The sequence below is a fragment of the Lycorma delicatula genome, chromosome 3 (assembly GCF_047948215.1).
Source record: "Lycorma delicatula isolate Av1 chromosome 3, ASM4794821v1, whole genome shotgun sequence".
Classification (NCBI taxonomy): domain Eukaryota; kingdom Metazoa; phylum Arthropoda; class Insecta; order Hemiptera; family Fulgoridae; genus Lycorma; species Lycorma delicatula.
Window position 1 is genome coordinate 220,332,073 of NC_134457.1, and position 16,519 is coordinate 220,348,591.

At 24.6% G+C, this 16,519-nt stretch overlaps 2 pseudogenes; both read left to right on the top strand.

The window, feature by feature from the left end:
- Positions 1-16,519, top strand: part of LOC142321316 (activating signal cointegrator 1 complex subunit 3-like) — a 104,326-nt pseudogene that overhangs the window by 63,270 nt on the left and 24,537 nt on the right.
- Positions 372-4,002, top strand: LOC142320781 (activating signal cointegrator 1 complex subunit 3-like; annotated as a pseudogene).

The following is a 16,519-nucleotide window of genomic DNA, read 5'->3' on the forward strand; positions in this document are numbered from 1 at the left end:
CTTTTAAATTGAAGTCTACTGTTATGCCGCACTTATAAACTAGTGCTAATTTTATTTATACTTTTGTTACAGTTATATAATGTATTGTTCTGTATAGCATCATCTTGCTATGTAAAGTTTACATGCTCATAACTAATTTTTCACAGGTATTAATTGCAACTGCTACATTAGCTTGGGGTGTTAATTTTCCAGCACATCTTGTCGTTGTTAAAGGGACTGAATATTATGATGGTAAAGTCAAAAGATATGTGGACATGCCCATTACTGATATATTGCAAATGATGGGCCATGCTGGTCGACCACAGTTTGATAATCAGGGAATTGCTGTTGTTCTGGTAAATAATATTAATTTTATTTTCTGAGCCACTTAAATGATTCTGCTTATTTTATTCTTTAATGTTTGTGACAAAAACATAATTAGAACTAATTATGTTAAATGTAGTTTTGATAAGATACTATTGTATTTTTAATGTTACTGCTATTTCTTGTAAATTTGATAAATAGATTTGTTGTACATGTTAACTACGGATCACTAGATCTGTAATATAAGTATAATAACAAATTATAATTGTGGCAAAGGCATACTGACATCTGCTCATGTGTTTTTCACACAGATGAAAGATAAATACTTAGAAAAATCTTGTAATTTCTAAATAATTGGCAGTACACATGTAATTCTAAAAATGTGGTCAAATGTATAAAAATTAAAAAATTCTATAGAAAACCCTAATTGTACAAAAATTAAAAGTTGACTGTGTACAGTGTGGTAAGAATTAGAGCACTCTCAGTATAATCTTGTTTTTGTTTAATGCTCTGTATTAAACAAAAACGAGAGCGTTAAACAAAAGACTATACCTACCACACATTATTCAAACCAAATGTAAAATCATCAACTATACTTTTTATTACTTGAATGTGATAAGAGAATATGCAGTTGATAGATAATGAAATAATTGTTAACTCTCTAATGCCAACAATTCTATAGTCTTCCTGGTTATGTAAAAATTATACTTTTGATGCTTTTTTTTAATAATTTTTTCCAGTATGTAATTATTTATTCATTTAAGAAAGATATTCTATTCAAATTATAATATAGTCAATTATATTATTATTAATTATAATTTTATTAATTATATTATTTAAATTAAATTTCTTGATTTTCTGAATATCAGATACAGAATATTTTTTATCAATAAGGTAACATTACATAAACCCAGTTTACCGTTTTTATAATTTCTAATGTGTTCTAAAAATCTAGTTTGATGCAGGATCGTGTGAAAGTGCTATTGGAATAAAGAAAAAAAAAGTCACTTCATTTGATTTATAATTCTGTACTTGGGTTGTTCAAATTGATTTTTGATTATAAAAAATACAATATATTGGTGTAGAGGAATATGGGTCATAAGTATTGACTTAAGAAAAATATATATTTGTTTGTAAACTACCCAATTTTGTTTTATTTTTAAACCATCCTATACTTTTAATTTCTGTATTTTCTCAGTTTTTACTGCATTATTATAATATCTAAGAAAAAGATATTAAACTATTTCAGCGAAGAAAAAACTTTTTTCTAACGTTATTGATTTGAATTGAATAAGCCCACATATTTTTAAAATATTTGAGATTTAGGATTTCTATGTACAATGTTTTTAATTAATTCAATTGAAAATATTCTATCTTAAAGAAATTCTATAATCGTTTTTTTGATTTTCGCCTAAAATGTAAGACATCACACATTTTTTTATATGCATCATTACATTTTAATTTATTACTATATCTCTTATATATATTACATCAATTCTTTTGTTTTGTTTTTAGATATATAAAGTGATAAGAGAACTACCTGATCTAAAATTAGAGTTTTTTTGTTCGTGGCTGTTGGGAAGGTGAAGAAGAAGATAAAGACAGAAAAATTAGCAGAAATGATATAGGACCTCCTACTGTTCTTCATGCTGATCAAGAATATACACTTTGCATTAAAATGATTAGGTTAAATCAAACTAGGTAAAATAAATTTTCCACAAGCATTTAAAGATTTACCTCTATACTAATTAATAAAACTAGCGAGTTACTAAGAGAGTCCACATTAATAATGTTTACCTAATTCAGTTGTCTGTAATTATAACTATACAGAAAAGACACTTTTCCATATCTAAAACTTAAAGCAGTACAAGTTGATTTTAAGAGTTTTGACATACATACTGTTATTACAGTATTGTCAATTGTTGCAATTTTTTTTTCCTTTATTAGTATTGTTTCCTCATACTTGAGGAGACAAGTCTAACCCTGTGCCATCTCTGTTAACTGTGCAGGAATATGTAGTATGAAAAAAGTGCTGCTGTTTTTGGTTAGTTTAAAAATTCAAAGTGCATAAAATATTGAAACCATCTAAACATTATTGTGAAGCGAGTTCATGATTATCTGGTTACCAATGACCACTAGATAAGATAAAATGATCTTATTAATAGAAGTTTGAGGTTAAATCATGACATTATACAATCATCCCCCAATATCATCGTATACTGTGATGATTAGTCCTGTACATATACCTTTTTAATTAAGTTGTTTGTTTTGGTAATGACAGAATATTGCTGCAGTAATTAAAATTACTGTGTGATATATTCTATTCAGCCACACGCAACTTGCTGTTGAAAACAAAATTATCCGTAGTGATAATTATTTATATTAGAAACCTTTCTTTAAAAATGTGAATGAATAATTACTAATTAATTGTTAATCAATTCATGGTAAAGATTCATTAATTTTGTAGATTAATTATATGTAAACTGATAATGTCTGCTGCATAAAAAATGTATCTTTCAACACAAAACTTGCCAGTTTTTCACTATATGTACATTCAGGTTTATAATAATTTATTACAGCGCTTATTTTATTAAGCATATCATATTTAAAACAAAGCTAGTTATTTATTTTTTCTAAACTTGTATATCTATTGAAATTATTTCTAGAGAGAGAAAAGGACATGCACCTAAATTTTCTAAAGCAGTAGAACCTGGTTGGTTCCTAGTACTTGGCAGTATTGAAACTCAAGAATTGCTTGCATTGAAAAGAGTAATGCCTGTTACACAACAGCTTCTATTTACAACTCCAGCAGCAACAGGTATTTTACTTTTTTTTTCTCATTTCATTGTAATTTATGTTACAGGGGATGAAAGATATTTTAAATTTTGGTTTTATCAAATAATTTAGTGATGTAACCTCAGCTTACAAATCTCCAGTCTGTAATAAATTGAAAAGCATTTGCATTTTTGCTTGTCGGTTCATGATACTGATAAATATATGTCGTCATAAATAAAAAGATATGGACGAGAATGTGTCACCATATTTTGTTGTGAATGTTTCTTTAATTTTCACTTTTGGCAGTTTTATGTGGTTGTTCATATATATTTTCTGAAAATCCTGTTTACATCTACATTGGTTATTATAATCATTTGTTGAATTGTAGGCTGTATGTTTAATTGGATCCAGCTCATTTCAGTAATCGATATCATTGAATATTTATTCATCTAACTGTAAAACTCTCAGTAGAATCGTTAACTTGCATTAAACACAATTAGATAGTGAACAACATTTAAATAAATGCCATAATCTCAAAAAATTAGGATATTCTTATTTGAGACACATACTAATGCGATAACCTTGAAGCATTAAAATGAAAGTACTTGTAATTGACATTTTTGATATAGGTAAATAAAATTTTTTTTGTATATAAACTGAGTAATGACAATTTCTTTTTGTTTTAGGCCGTCATGTACTTACACTATACATTATGTCAGAGACATACCTGGGACTAGATCAACAGTACAATATTAAGATGGACATACTGCCACCAATTGCAGCAAAAACTGTTGATATGTATTAAATAATATTTTGTATAGATAATGTACATAAAGTTTTGTAAATATGTTATTTAATTATACAATTTAATTATTATAATAAAAGGTAAAACAATATTTTTTATAGGAAATAAAAATAAATAAGAAAGAGTGTTTTTTTGTTTTTTTTTTATTAAGTGAACATGAGGTACAGTTTATTGGGTGCTGCTTTTTACTTTTCTTAGCTTCTTCATTCATTTATTGTAGAAGTATTTGAAACCCATTATCAAAACTTATTGTACACTTTTTTATTTTTGTTTGTTATTAATGGTTGTACTTATCTTTTAAGTTTACTTATTTTCTGTAAATTTTCAATTCAGTATAGTACTTGAAAAGTACATCCACTTTTAATTAAATTTGTTATCAAAAAAATAAATACTGAAAAATAATTGTGTAAGAAATGAACAAATTTTACCATAACATTAAATATACGATGAAAAAAAAAGAGTTTTGAAATTCAAAATCTAGATTATTTCTTTTATTGATAGCTTTAAAAAATTAATAATTTCATCTTTTCAGATGAAATTTCAGACCTAACAATAAAAAGAAATTATCCTGAATATTTTTAAAAAAAACTTTTAGATAGATGATAGATAGAGACTACATAATAAATTACCATTAAAGAAACCTACATATAAAAAAGAAATTAACACTGTGAGTAAATTTACCCAATTAAACAGTTCTTTAGTAAATATAAAATTGGTTATAAAGTTAAGGCTATAAAAGTTAAGCTTCTTTAAAATAAAAAACAAAATTCTAAATTATCAACACAGATAATTAATTAATAAAAGAATATATCCCAATTAATATGTTAATGAAATTAATTCACTTTAAACAATGAACAGATTAACAATAAAGCAGATGTCCTTCTCAAGAACTTCAATTTACTGAAAACAGGTAATAAATAAGAATTAAAAGATAAGTACAACCATTAATAACAAATAAGCATGAAGAAGGCCAGATAAAGACATGACATCAAAAAGGGAAATAAAGAGGGCCTTGACTAAATGCTATAATAAGTTTTGACTATGGAGTTGTTCTGCTGCATCAATATATTGTAAACGAATGAAGTCAAATAGTTTCATTTCTGTTCCATCTCAAATCAATTTCCAAATCAGTTCCATTTCAGTCAAACAGAACATTTATCAATACATAATTTAAAAAAAAATTAATTATGATGGTTTATGTGAAAATTATACAAAATTCAATTAAGCTGTAGCTATTACAGTTTTATATAAAACTGCATATAAAATTTACTACTATATATATCTACACATTATTAATGATGAATCTGCCATACCTGTAAACAAAAAAAAAAGCTTACTTCGACTATATACATAGAGAAAGAGAGAGAATTGATGATTGCAAATTTATCTTACATTTCAACAAGTTAAATGTACCTACAATACAAGATATCATATTTTCAAGCAATTACTACCATCTAAATCTTTAATAATTCTTTTTTTTTATTAAAATAATATAGCAAATAATAGAATAAACATTAATAATTTTCAAAGAATTAATATCAAATGACTTTTTAATAAAATATTAAATATCTTTTGAGTTTTTATAATATACATTAAGCACAATCAGTTTTTTAAAAATAAAATTTGTTTTAATTGAGAATTATAATGTTAATTAAAAAATACTTTCATACAAGAGATAATTTTTTATTATTTCATTAATTACAAGGCACAAAAAAATATTTGTTTCCCTTTTTCTATTAACTTTTTTAATTTTATTTAAAAAAATATAATTTTTAAAGCTATACATCTAATTGTATTATTATAATTATTTTTTTATCAGTTTATTTCATAATAAATAATACACAATTACTTGTATGGCGCATTAAATAATTTTAAATATTAATAAACAAACTGAATGAGTTTATTTTTAATAAGAAGGATCTGTAATTTAATTTACTATATTATGTATTTAACAAAACAACAATATTATGTAACAATGCAATAAATTATTTGCTACATTTTTCATGAATATATGATACATATAAGTCCTGATAGTTAACTAGACTTTACTTCAAGCAGCATAGTCATTCTGTCTATGAAGTGCCAACAATGTGTATAATTATCTATACATCTATATTGCAGGAAATCCTACCTCCACTTTTTTTTAAAATATGTTAATAAACACCAATCTTTTTTGCTCAGAAATCTTACAGAATTGTTATGCAGCTACATTGGCTATGCTAATCTTACATAACAGCCTATAATAATCCTTCTTGTTTCTATGAAACATTGCTTCTAGTTAAATGACACATGCCAGCCTTCATAGCACAAATGGTAGCATCTCGGCCTTTCATCTGGAGGTCCTATGTAGCAAAAATATAATGTTATAAACTACCTAATTTTACATTTCATTATATTTAAAAAAGCACAGTGAACTATCAGGAAAAATTGACAGTATTTATATTTACTAGATAGGATATATATAAATTTAACAAATAATTTCTATCCATATCTATTTACTTATTTCTTGAAATATCATTATTTAGAAGTACTTTCTCAGCAATTTAAATGTAAGAATAAATAAATATTCTGATTATTCATTAATTAGAGCAAATCTTGCTTTTTAACACAAATTTACACAAGATATGTATATTGAAATAATATTATTAAATAATGCATTATTAAAATTCAGACAAATGCTAATAACATTTTTCTTTTTTAACAGTAATTAGTGGGTTATAATTATGCTTCTAACCAAAAACCCAGAACTTAAATTTTCTTCATGTCAGATTTATTTACACATGCATACAGAGAAATAAAACTTTCTAAGTTTATGATAAAATCTACTAGTCTATTATTACATTTCATTATTCATTAAAGATAAATTTGTGACACAAATTAATTTTAAAAAAAATATCAATCTTATCTCCAAAGATCATTAATCAAACGAGAATTGCTCCTACTGAAAAGACAGATTTTCATTTTAATTACGTAATATGAATACACAATAATAAAATTACAATTTCTGTACACAATATTGAATGTCAATATCCACGCATAAAAAAATAAAATATTTATATTAATATTACATAATATTTACTGTACATTATAAATCCATTTGTTTTATACTTAAATTTACATGTTTCATTACTTTTATTTTAAAAACAAAAATTTAATAATATATCCCTTTACCAATTATTGATAAGACAATTTGCAAATAAATGAAAAATAATAATAAATATTCTATTTACACCTATTGCATGGAATGCTATTATAATTTTTATATTTGTAAATGTTGGAAGCACTTAAAATATTACATAAAAAAATAACAATAACAAATGCCAACTGTAAATATCATGTTAGTGTTTCATAATTTCATAAAGAGAATAAATATATTTTAAAAATGAAGTATTTATTGCTATATAACAGCATTGCCAGACAATCTGCTGTACATACATACACATGTGCGCATGCACACGCACACACACACACAATAAATAGAATATTGTAAATTATCAATTCTACAAAAAAAAAACAATAATTAATTAACATATGTAAACATTATGCTCTTTAAAATAGTATATACTACTTAATTGTATAAATAAATATTATTCTTTCAAAAACTTTACTAATAAATGCATTATTTAAAGGTCATAAATGAGATATAATTTTTTATATACTAGCAAAATGGTAATTCATATTCCTTCAAAATTATTATTAGCAAAATATGACGAACAAAACTGTTCTATTATCATAATTATTCTTGACCAGACTGAGCTTCAGAATAATCAAATCGATACATCTGTAAGACACTTTTAACTTTTACAAAAGAGAATTAATATTAATTATTGTTTTGATAATAGTTATATAATAGCTCTCAACAAATTTGAAAATAATATTCTGTTAGATTTTACATTTAGAACCCTATGTTGCTTGAGATTAAAAGATGTGAAAATAAGGATAAAATACCCCTATTGCATTAATAAACCATTTAGAAAAAATGAAAGAAAACTAATACAACACACCTGTGGAAATAAAAAAATCACAAGTTAGCATCTTTTTTATTGGGTTTGTTAAACTAAAAAAAATTGTCATTTAACTTAACACTGCCAAAAATAAAATCCTATTTGGAAAAGGATTGCATGTTTGAATAAATTTATTGATATAATAAAATAACAATATAAATGGTTAAAATGGAGAAAAAATATTTTGATCTAAATTAATATTCATTGCAGCCACAAAAAGAAAAGCCTCATGAAACAGAATAATTAAAAGTAAATACATTAATTATTTAAAATATACAAACATATATTCAACACTAATTATAAACCAAATATTACTGTAAAAAACTAATTTAAAAATCATTTATGACCAATAAATGAAAAATAAAATAAAAACAATAATCACAACATACAAAAAAAATCTTTAAACAAAGATAACACAATAAAACAATGATTACAACAATGTACAAATTTAACTTAAAAAATACAACATAAATTTTTTAAAATGCACCATTGACTGTAAAATAGTAATTAAAAAATTTAACTACAAAAATATAACCACAAATAATTTGTCACATTCTTAACTCAATTATTTAACTGTCTATATATTCTTTTAAACCTTCATTTACTATACAAAAAACAAAATCTATTTACTTTTAACAATTAGTCTCAATGACTTTTCATCATAGATTTAATATTAAAACAAACAGATGAAGATCATTATAATCTAATAATGGTGAGTGATGCGTCACTAACTTTAGTACAAGAAAAGTTTTAATACTTTTTCCTTCAAACCTGATTAAATTCTCTTATCACAAAAAAAATTAATTAAAAAACCAAAAACTTTAGATTGGTGAAAAAGAAAATTCAGCTAATACAATGTTCTTTGTCAACTGTCACAATTATTATTCTGAATTTAAGAGTAAATAATGGTAACTGTTTAACTCCTGACTGAAATAGAAGTGACATTTGCTGCTTTTGTGTAACAAAAATTCCTGATCTGGTAGAACAATTATATTAAAAAAATTTAATAAAAACTTAATCCATAAACTATCCTTAAAACTTGAGCCCATGGCAATAAAGAAACATTCAGTAAATACAGCTATAAAATTAATTCAGACCATTCTATTTCATTTTCTACATTTTTCACATTTGGTCATTTACAATTACCAGTGGTGCTTCTTTTAACAACAAAAAATAAGTAGCAAAACCAAAAGAATTATATATTTTCTTAGCAGGCTGTTATATAGTATTATCTTGAAGGTTATGTAAATAAAAAAGGTTTATGTTTTACAAGAACAAAAATGAAGAAAAAAATTATGTATTTCTGTTCATACATTTGCACGACTAGTAATGCACTATATATAATGAATGAATGATAGTCATTGTTACTCTGAATACTATTTATATGACTAACACCTAGTTTATAAAAAAAAGTAAATTTTAAATAAGTTAACAAAAACATGCCTAAGTTATCAAACCTAAGATTTTACGAAGCTGATAGACTTATATTTTGGATGACAGAAATGCATTTTCATACGAATGCTCCTAATTTCTTACTGATAACTCTATGGATAATTTTTATAAAAATAATTATCTCTGACAAGCAGAAATTACTTTTGCAGATTTGTTTTGAAGTAAATAAAAACTTCAAAGAAAAAATAATAAAACACTTAGTATTTTAAAAACATACCTGCAATAAAAAACTAAACCTTATTTAAGAAAAGCTTCATATATTTAGTTGTTAAATAAATAACTGAATGTAAACTTACAAGTTAGTTACCTTATAATATGACTTACTACAACTGAACTGTTAAGATGTATTAGAAAGATAATTAAATTATTAATATCAAGAGCATACAACTTACTTAAACTGTCCTGAATAACAGTATAAAATTGTTTTACATTAAGAAAAACATGCTTCCCTAATTAATAAAATACACACACACATATATATATATATATATATATATATATATATATATATATGTATCTACATATATATGTAGATGTGTATATGCACAGATGTACACATCTTATTTATAAAATAGCAGAATTTTTATCATTAATTATTACAACATCCCTGGGCCCACCTACAATGAACTAACTCTCTCTTTAATTTTTTATTTTTTCTTTTTAATATCACAATTTGTTAAAAAAAAGTTATGAATTTTTTCACCAATAACCACTGTTTTAATAAAATTCAATCATATAATGATATATTAATCAGTCAAAAAAAAATTATTGATAAAAAAATGAAGCTCAAATAATTGTTCATAAAATATTAAAATTAAAATAACTGAATATACATTATAAAACTTTTATCAGCTGCCATTCTCCCTAACTGAATAAATGGGCGACACATAATACTGTTAGAATAAATAATTAAACCGCAGTTTTACTGAACTATGAACTCGCTTTTCCATTGTTTTTTACTTAAACTTTTTTTTAACAATAAAAGAAACAATTTAGTTAATCAGTATGTTATACTTGTGTATAACATTATTTATTCTTAAAGTTAAATTGTTATACAGAAAATTCATAATACATTTAAATAACTACAGTTATAAATATACAAAGTAGAGCAAGTAGCATTTTTTAAAGAAAAAAATTACCGTAATTTTAAATAGAAATTAATACTTTTATCACTAAAACCTCAACTATTAAATTTAAAAGAGTGCATGTATCTGTTAGTATAAATGCACTACTAAATATATACTTCACTACTTGCTCTTTTTCAATAAAGTTACCTTAAGTATACCACAATACATATATTGCAAGCATGCATTAAAAAAACAACGGATATTATTAAATGCAAATATATATATATATATTTGCATGATGAGATGGTACTACTGCTGGTGGTCCATTCCAGGCCTACAATTCTGCAATTTTGTCTTGAAATCACAGTTTCTATTGACTTTGGTAGGGACTAGACATTTTTGGTTACTTTGTAATATTCCATTTAGAACCATTTCTGATATGTCAAAGTGTAATTCATTTCTATTTATTGTTTAATTTTTTTTAATGGATTATACTATTTCTTTTAGTTGATATTTTCTCTCAACCACTTGAAAGTTGTTCTATTTTAAAAGTAAAAATTTAATTAATTTATGTGAAATTATAAATTATTAAAAAAAAATCAGTTAATATTTATGCGTGTGTAACCTTGTTGATTGTTTTTCTTACATTTTTACAATTTTAAAAATATGAGGGATATCTAAAGTAAAGATCGCTGGGAAATTTCTCTCCTTATGGTTGGTAAACCTGTGTCGTTCATGGCCACATCAGTAATGTACACACTGCATTTTTGTCTGTAAGTTGTAGGGTCACCTACAACTTTGCATATAATGCAATTATATTTATCTATTTATTGATCTATATGATAATTTTATGTAGTTCTTTGTTAAAAGTTAAAAATATTATTAACTAATACAGAGTTCAATGTTAGATATGAAAGATAAAATATATTTTTAGTGTAATTATTAAGATTAAACATACTTTCATTTCAAAACAGAAATTAATGATTTTTAAAATAATTCTTTCAAAATTCAATTTTTTGAAACTTAGAACTTATGCTTTTTATATCTGAAAGGGAAAAATAACAATAGTCTATAAATATTACATAACATCATTAAATAAATAGATTTATAAATATTAAAATAACATCTATTAAATTTGAATGGTTTCACAAGTTAAACTAGTAGTAATTTTGTGGAAAAAACTGTCCTTGTCCATGAAATTCACGTTTGAATATTATGGATTCAGGGAAGTATCAATTAGATTGTTTTACTAAAAATCACTGTTTTCTAGAAAAGAATCAAATGTAACTTAAGTAAGACTTCTTTGCGTGAGGTCTTCAATTATTATAAAAAGAAAAATGTAAAAATTTTGTTGTAGAAAAAGACATTTGTTGTAAGCACAGTAAATAAAGATTATACTTAATTTTATGTACTACTACGTATCAATATTGGTAGACACGGGCATACATGTATATATTCACTCAAAATAATTTTCTTGCAAAAGATGAATAAGTACACGTATTATTAATATCCAAACTGGGTTAAAAATCAACAAAGGAAATGCATACATTTGCTTTAAAAGTGTTTGATAGTAAAGATGTTACCCTTTACTGCACTACAAAATATAATATCTTAACACTGAAACATGGATTTTGCTACATGAAATGTATTATAAGGGTCAGGAGTTATTATACAAAGCTACAAATACAGTTATTTTGCATAAGCTCCAAATTTTCTTTCTATAACATACCCAACCCTCTTCAGATTTCATATGAATTAAAAAAGAAAGGCATACAAAAAAAAGAATATAAGTATACATATACATGATATGAATCTTATCTTAACTGCAATAAATATATTAATGCAGGTTGGAAACGTATATAAATTTTTAAAAGCATCACTAACCTCCTTAAAATGATATTTTTCCCCAAACCGAAAAATATGGTTCATATTACCATAAATTAGTCTTAAAATACAGCACCAGAAGGATATATTCATATTATGTTAAAAGAAAAGTATTTCCTACAAGTTGACGGATGTTTTTTTTTCTTTATATTCTCAGAAGTTTGAAACTTTCAATAAATTGTTAAAACAAAGTAAAATTTGTTACCTAAAATAACTACAAACAATTAAGACACTTTTGTTTTATTAATTAAACTTGGGGTAAAACATTATGAAAGTTTCTTCAAATCAGAAAACTGTTCTAAATAAGTATTAATTTTTAGATTATTTTAGTAACTGTTTGTAAGTAAACATGAACTGTATTCAGTAAACATGTCTAATTAGAACAACAGCAGAAAATAAATCGTGACGCCAACTAAACTATAATATTTGAGGATAGAACTCAAAAGTGAAGATTCAAAGTTAATTTTGGCACTGTCATCAAAATAGTTAAAAGGAATTATTATCCAGTTCACCTTGTAAATAGAATCAATCTGTTCTTCACAAATATTACCAATCATTATTGGCTACTAACAAAAAAAAAAAAAAAGAATAATTATTGCTACAATATGAAAGAAAACATAGTTCTGAATAAACACTCATACCACTACTTATCAACAACCGAAAATTAAAAAGATTATCTTTATTTCTTTATTTTGCAGGTTATCAACTAGACCTACCTACTGTAATTTTTTTTAATTAAATTTTTCCCTTTTAATAATAAATACAGATTATGTTTAAGATGAAGTGTTTGACAAATTATAAAAGTTAACTTTTATAATCCTAATTCCATATTTAATCATACAACTGACTTTTTCATAAATTTTCAGCGAATGATATTTCATAGTTGCAAAATCAGCATTAACAAAAACTAACGTTATAACTAGATAACCAGTATTACAAATATACTTCCATATATTTCAGATAAGAAAATATCTTTACAGAGATGTGATAATTAAACTTGATTTTAATCAACCCAGAGATGATTTGATTTCCATGCATAAATCAACACATGTTTTTTATGAACCCCTATGTATAATTATTATAGTTATGGAATAAAAATATATATATATATTTTATTTTTTGGTTTTTTTCACCAACATATTGACCACTGTGCTAATTAAATCCAATATTAACAACTTAACCACTAAAAAAATAAAAATACCAATAGTCAACTTTAGTGGGATCCACATACAGTAATGGCAGTCATCATTGACTCCGGTAACAGCAGTGGAGTTTTGTCATTCATACAGATTTTGTGGTTAATAATAGTTTTATCAGTTAATGTATTTTGGTGGGACACCTAAACCTTTCTGTTTTTTTTTTAATACTTTTTTTTTATAATTAAAACCAAAACCTTGAATATTGAAGTATGTAGAGTAAATCAACTCCTTTGTTAAATTGTTAAAAAAGGGTATAATGTTTTCATAATTCTGAATCCATCTGGTAACAGCCTATATAACCTAGAAAAAATCTGCCTTTTGTGAATATAGAAAATCTTATCTTTTTTATGAATAATGGAAATGTTATCAGCCCTGTCTAATTTGACAAATATTCATTGTTTATAGAAAATTTGCCTAACCTTAACATTCCAGAATCTAGTTCTACTTTATATATTTATGATAACTGATTAAAATCTGGCTACATTCAGATTAGTAATTAATTGCATGAAGAAGTATTAATATTCTCAACACATTGAACAAATCTAAAACTGTTAAAACAATTTCATACACATTTCTCTTAATGTGAGTTTTGTTCAGTTACTCTATAAAGCAGTTATTCGTTAATATTAAATATAAACAAATCTAATATAAATGTATGATGTATTAAATAAAGAGTACAGTTACCTTGATGAGAACATACACTAAAACTGGTATAAGATCATCAGCTGCAGGAACACTGCGATCAGATGCTAATGACAATAAATTCATGATAGTAGTACAACAATGAAATACACAGTATAACTTATCACGTGGTGTTTTATATGCTGATATTGCTGCTATATCAGCTTGGGCTGAAGGCCAAGGGCACTCATAATAATACATCTTTGGAATTCGTAAATCTTTGTGACTTGGTGTTATAACTTTAGAAAGCTTGTTCATGTGTTCATGCAGTACTCTGAAAAGAAAAATACTTTTTGTAGTAAACATTTTTTAAATCAACAAAATAATTATTTCATTCTTATTGTTTGTAAACTATCTTTACTGTAATTTTACATTTATAATTTGATGAGTGCTAACATATTACTTTTTGAGGTGTTAAGAAGGCAGCTACTACATTTTTATCCACCAAAATAATTACTAATGGTAATTAAAATATACTTAAAAATTTATTTTATAACAATTTTAATTTATAGCAGTGAGTATTTCTTGCTTACCTGTACTATATTCTAATGTTTTCAAGCTGTTAACTATAAAACATAAATACAAAATTGAATAATATTTTAATACATACATTGTATTACCTGTGATAAAATTAAATTGTGAGAAATTAATGTGAGAAAACTATTAAATTTACCGACTTATTCAAAAATATGCAGATCAAAGATACATGGAATATCGTAGATTGATTCTTAAAAATTTTAGAATTTCAGGTTGGTGTCTACTCAAATACTGTAGTATAATTTTTTTTATCAGTTACTTAGTTACTGGTTGATGGATTTCTCATTTATTAATAAAAAAAAAAGTTTTAATGAGACAAAAAACAGAAATTCTACACCATTCTTTTACACATATATCCTGGATCCTACGTTCTAATTTATTACAATTATCGACTTAATTTAAAAAAATAAAAATTGGTTTAACACTCTACTCTCTTTTTTTCAGCAAGTGTTTTATACATCTCTATTCTCCGGTTAGTCTCTTAAAACTTACCTTTTATTTGCTGCTTTCAAGAATGATAAAAGAACTGGCACATCAGTATTATTTCTATGGTGAGAGGTATAAAGGACTTAAGTAAAAAAAATAAATAATTGTTTTTTTCAATGGTAACAACATGCATAAAAAAATTCTCTTTCAGATGGTATAAAAGGTTTAAGTCAATTATTATTATGATTGGTTTTACAAGCAGTGACACAAACGAGTTAATTCAATTTTTCAAACTTTTGGTTGGTAATATGGTCTTAATTCAACTTGTGTCTTTTTAAGTCATAAGACATCTTAATTCTTTTTGACCATATTTTTCTAACAATGTGAGGTCGGTATAAAAGACTTAAATCAACTTAATTCTATTTAAACATGTTTCATGTTAATTTTGGTCTGTTCAAAAAGGTTTAAGTCAATATTTTTATTTTGATATTACATAAAATTTGTCAGCCAACTAATTTTTTTAAACATATTTTTACATTCAGTATTTTATATACAAAATCAGATGATTTAGTAATGTTAGTATTCCTGATATTGTACAGCTGTTTTCTATAAGGTTACAAAATATTGTAGTGTGAGTATTAAGTTATATTATGACTTTTTTTTTTGATAAAATGGAAAATATATTGTTCATTTAAAGTTACTTGTTAAAATTTAAAGTAATAAAATATGGGTGATCGCTCATGAAAGATATAGAATATGGCTTTAAGAAGTAACATTGAAAAAGAAGACTGGTAAATGGCATAATCTTTTTTGTTAATTCTAGGCGATATAATATGTATTCTACTGTTTAGCACAATTCTGCGAATTATCCTTCATTATTGAAATATTTTGATGTACTTCTGTTTCTCCAACTCAATTTTTGGTAAAGGATTTCCTTCTGCCATCAAATGTGTACAAATATAAAGAAAATACTTTAAAAACAGTTACAACCTTTATCAGATCTGTTAAATGTAAATATTTAAGTTGAATGCAGGTTATTGTTTTAACATGATGTGATGATATATTATAATTTATTTACTAGCCAATTACAAAACCGCCAGAAAAGAATTAATAAAATCAATTATTTTACAAGTACCCGTCAGCAGAAAGTTTTCCCGCCCTACAATAATGCAATTAAAAAAAGGCCGTTCATAAAGGCATTCTATGCCAATTGTAGTGTTCAGATTTATTTTATTCGAAGTTTTATAAATGGCAAATATAAAATAGATAATCTAACAAATTTTGGTAAATAAAGTGAAGACCGACTGGATTAGAATATAGATGAATACAATAAATTATAATTAAAGAGGTCTAGGAAATGATTAATTAAAGATCCTGAAAATAACC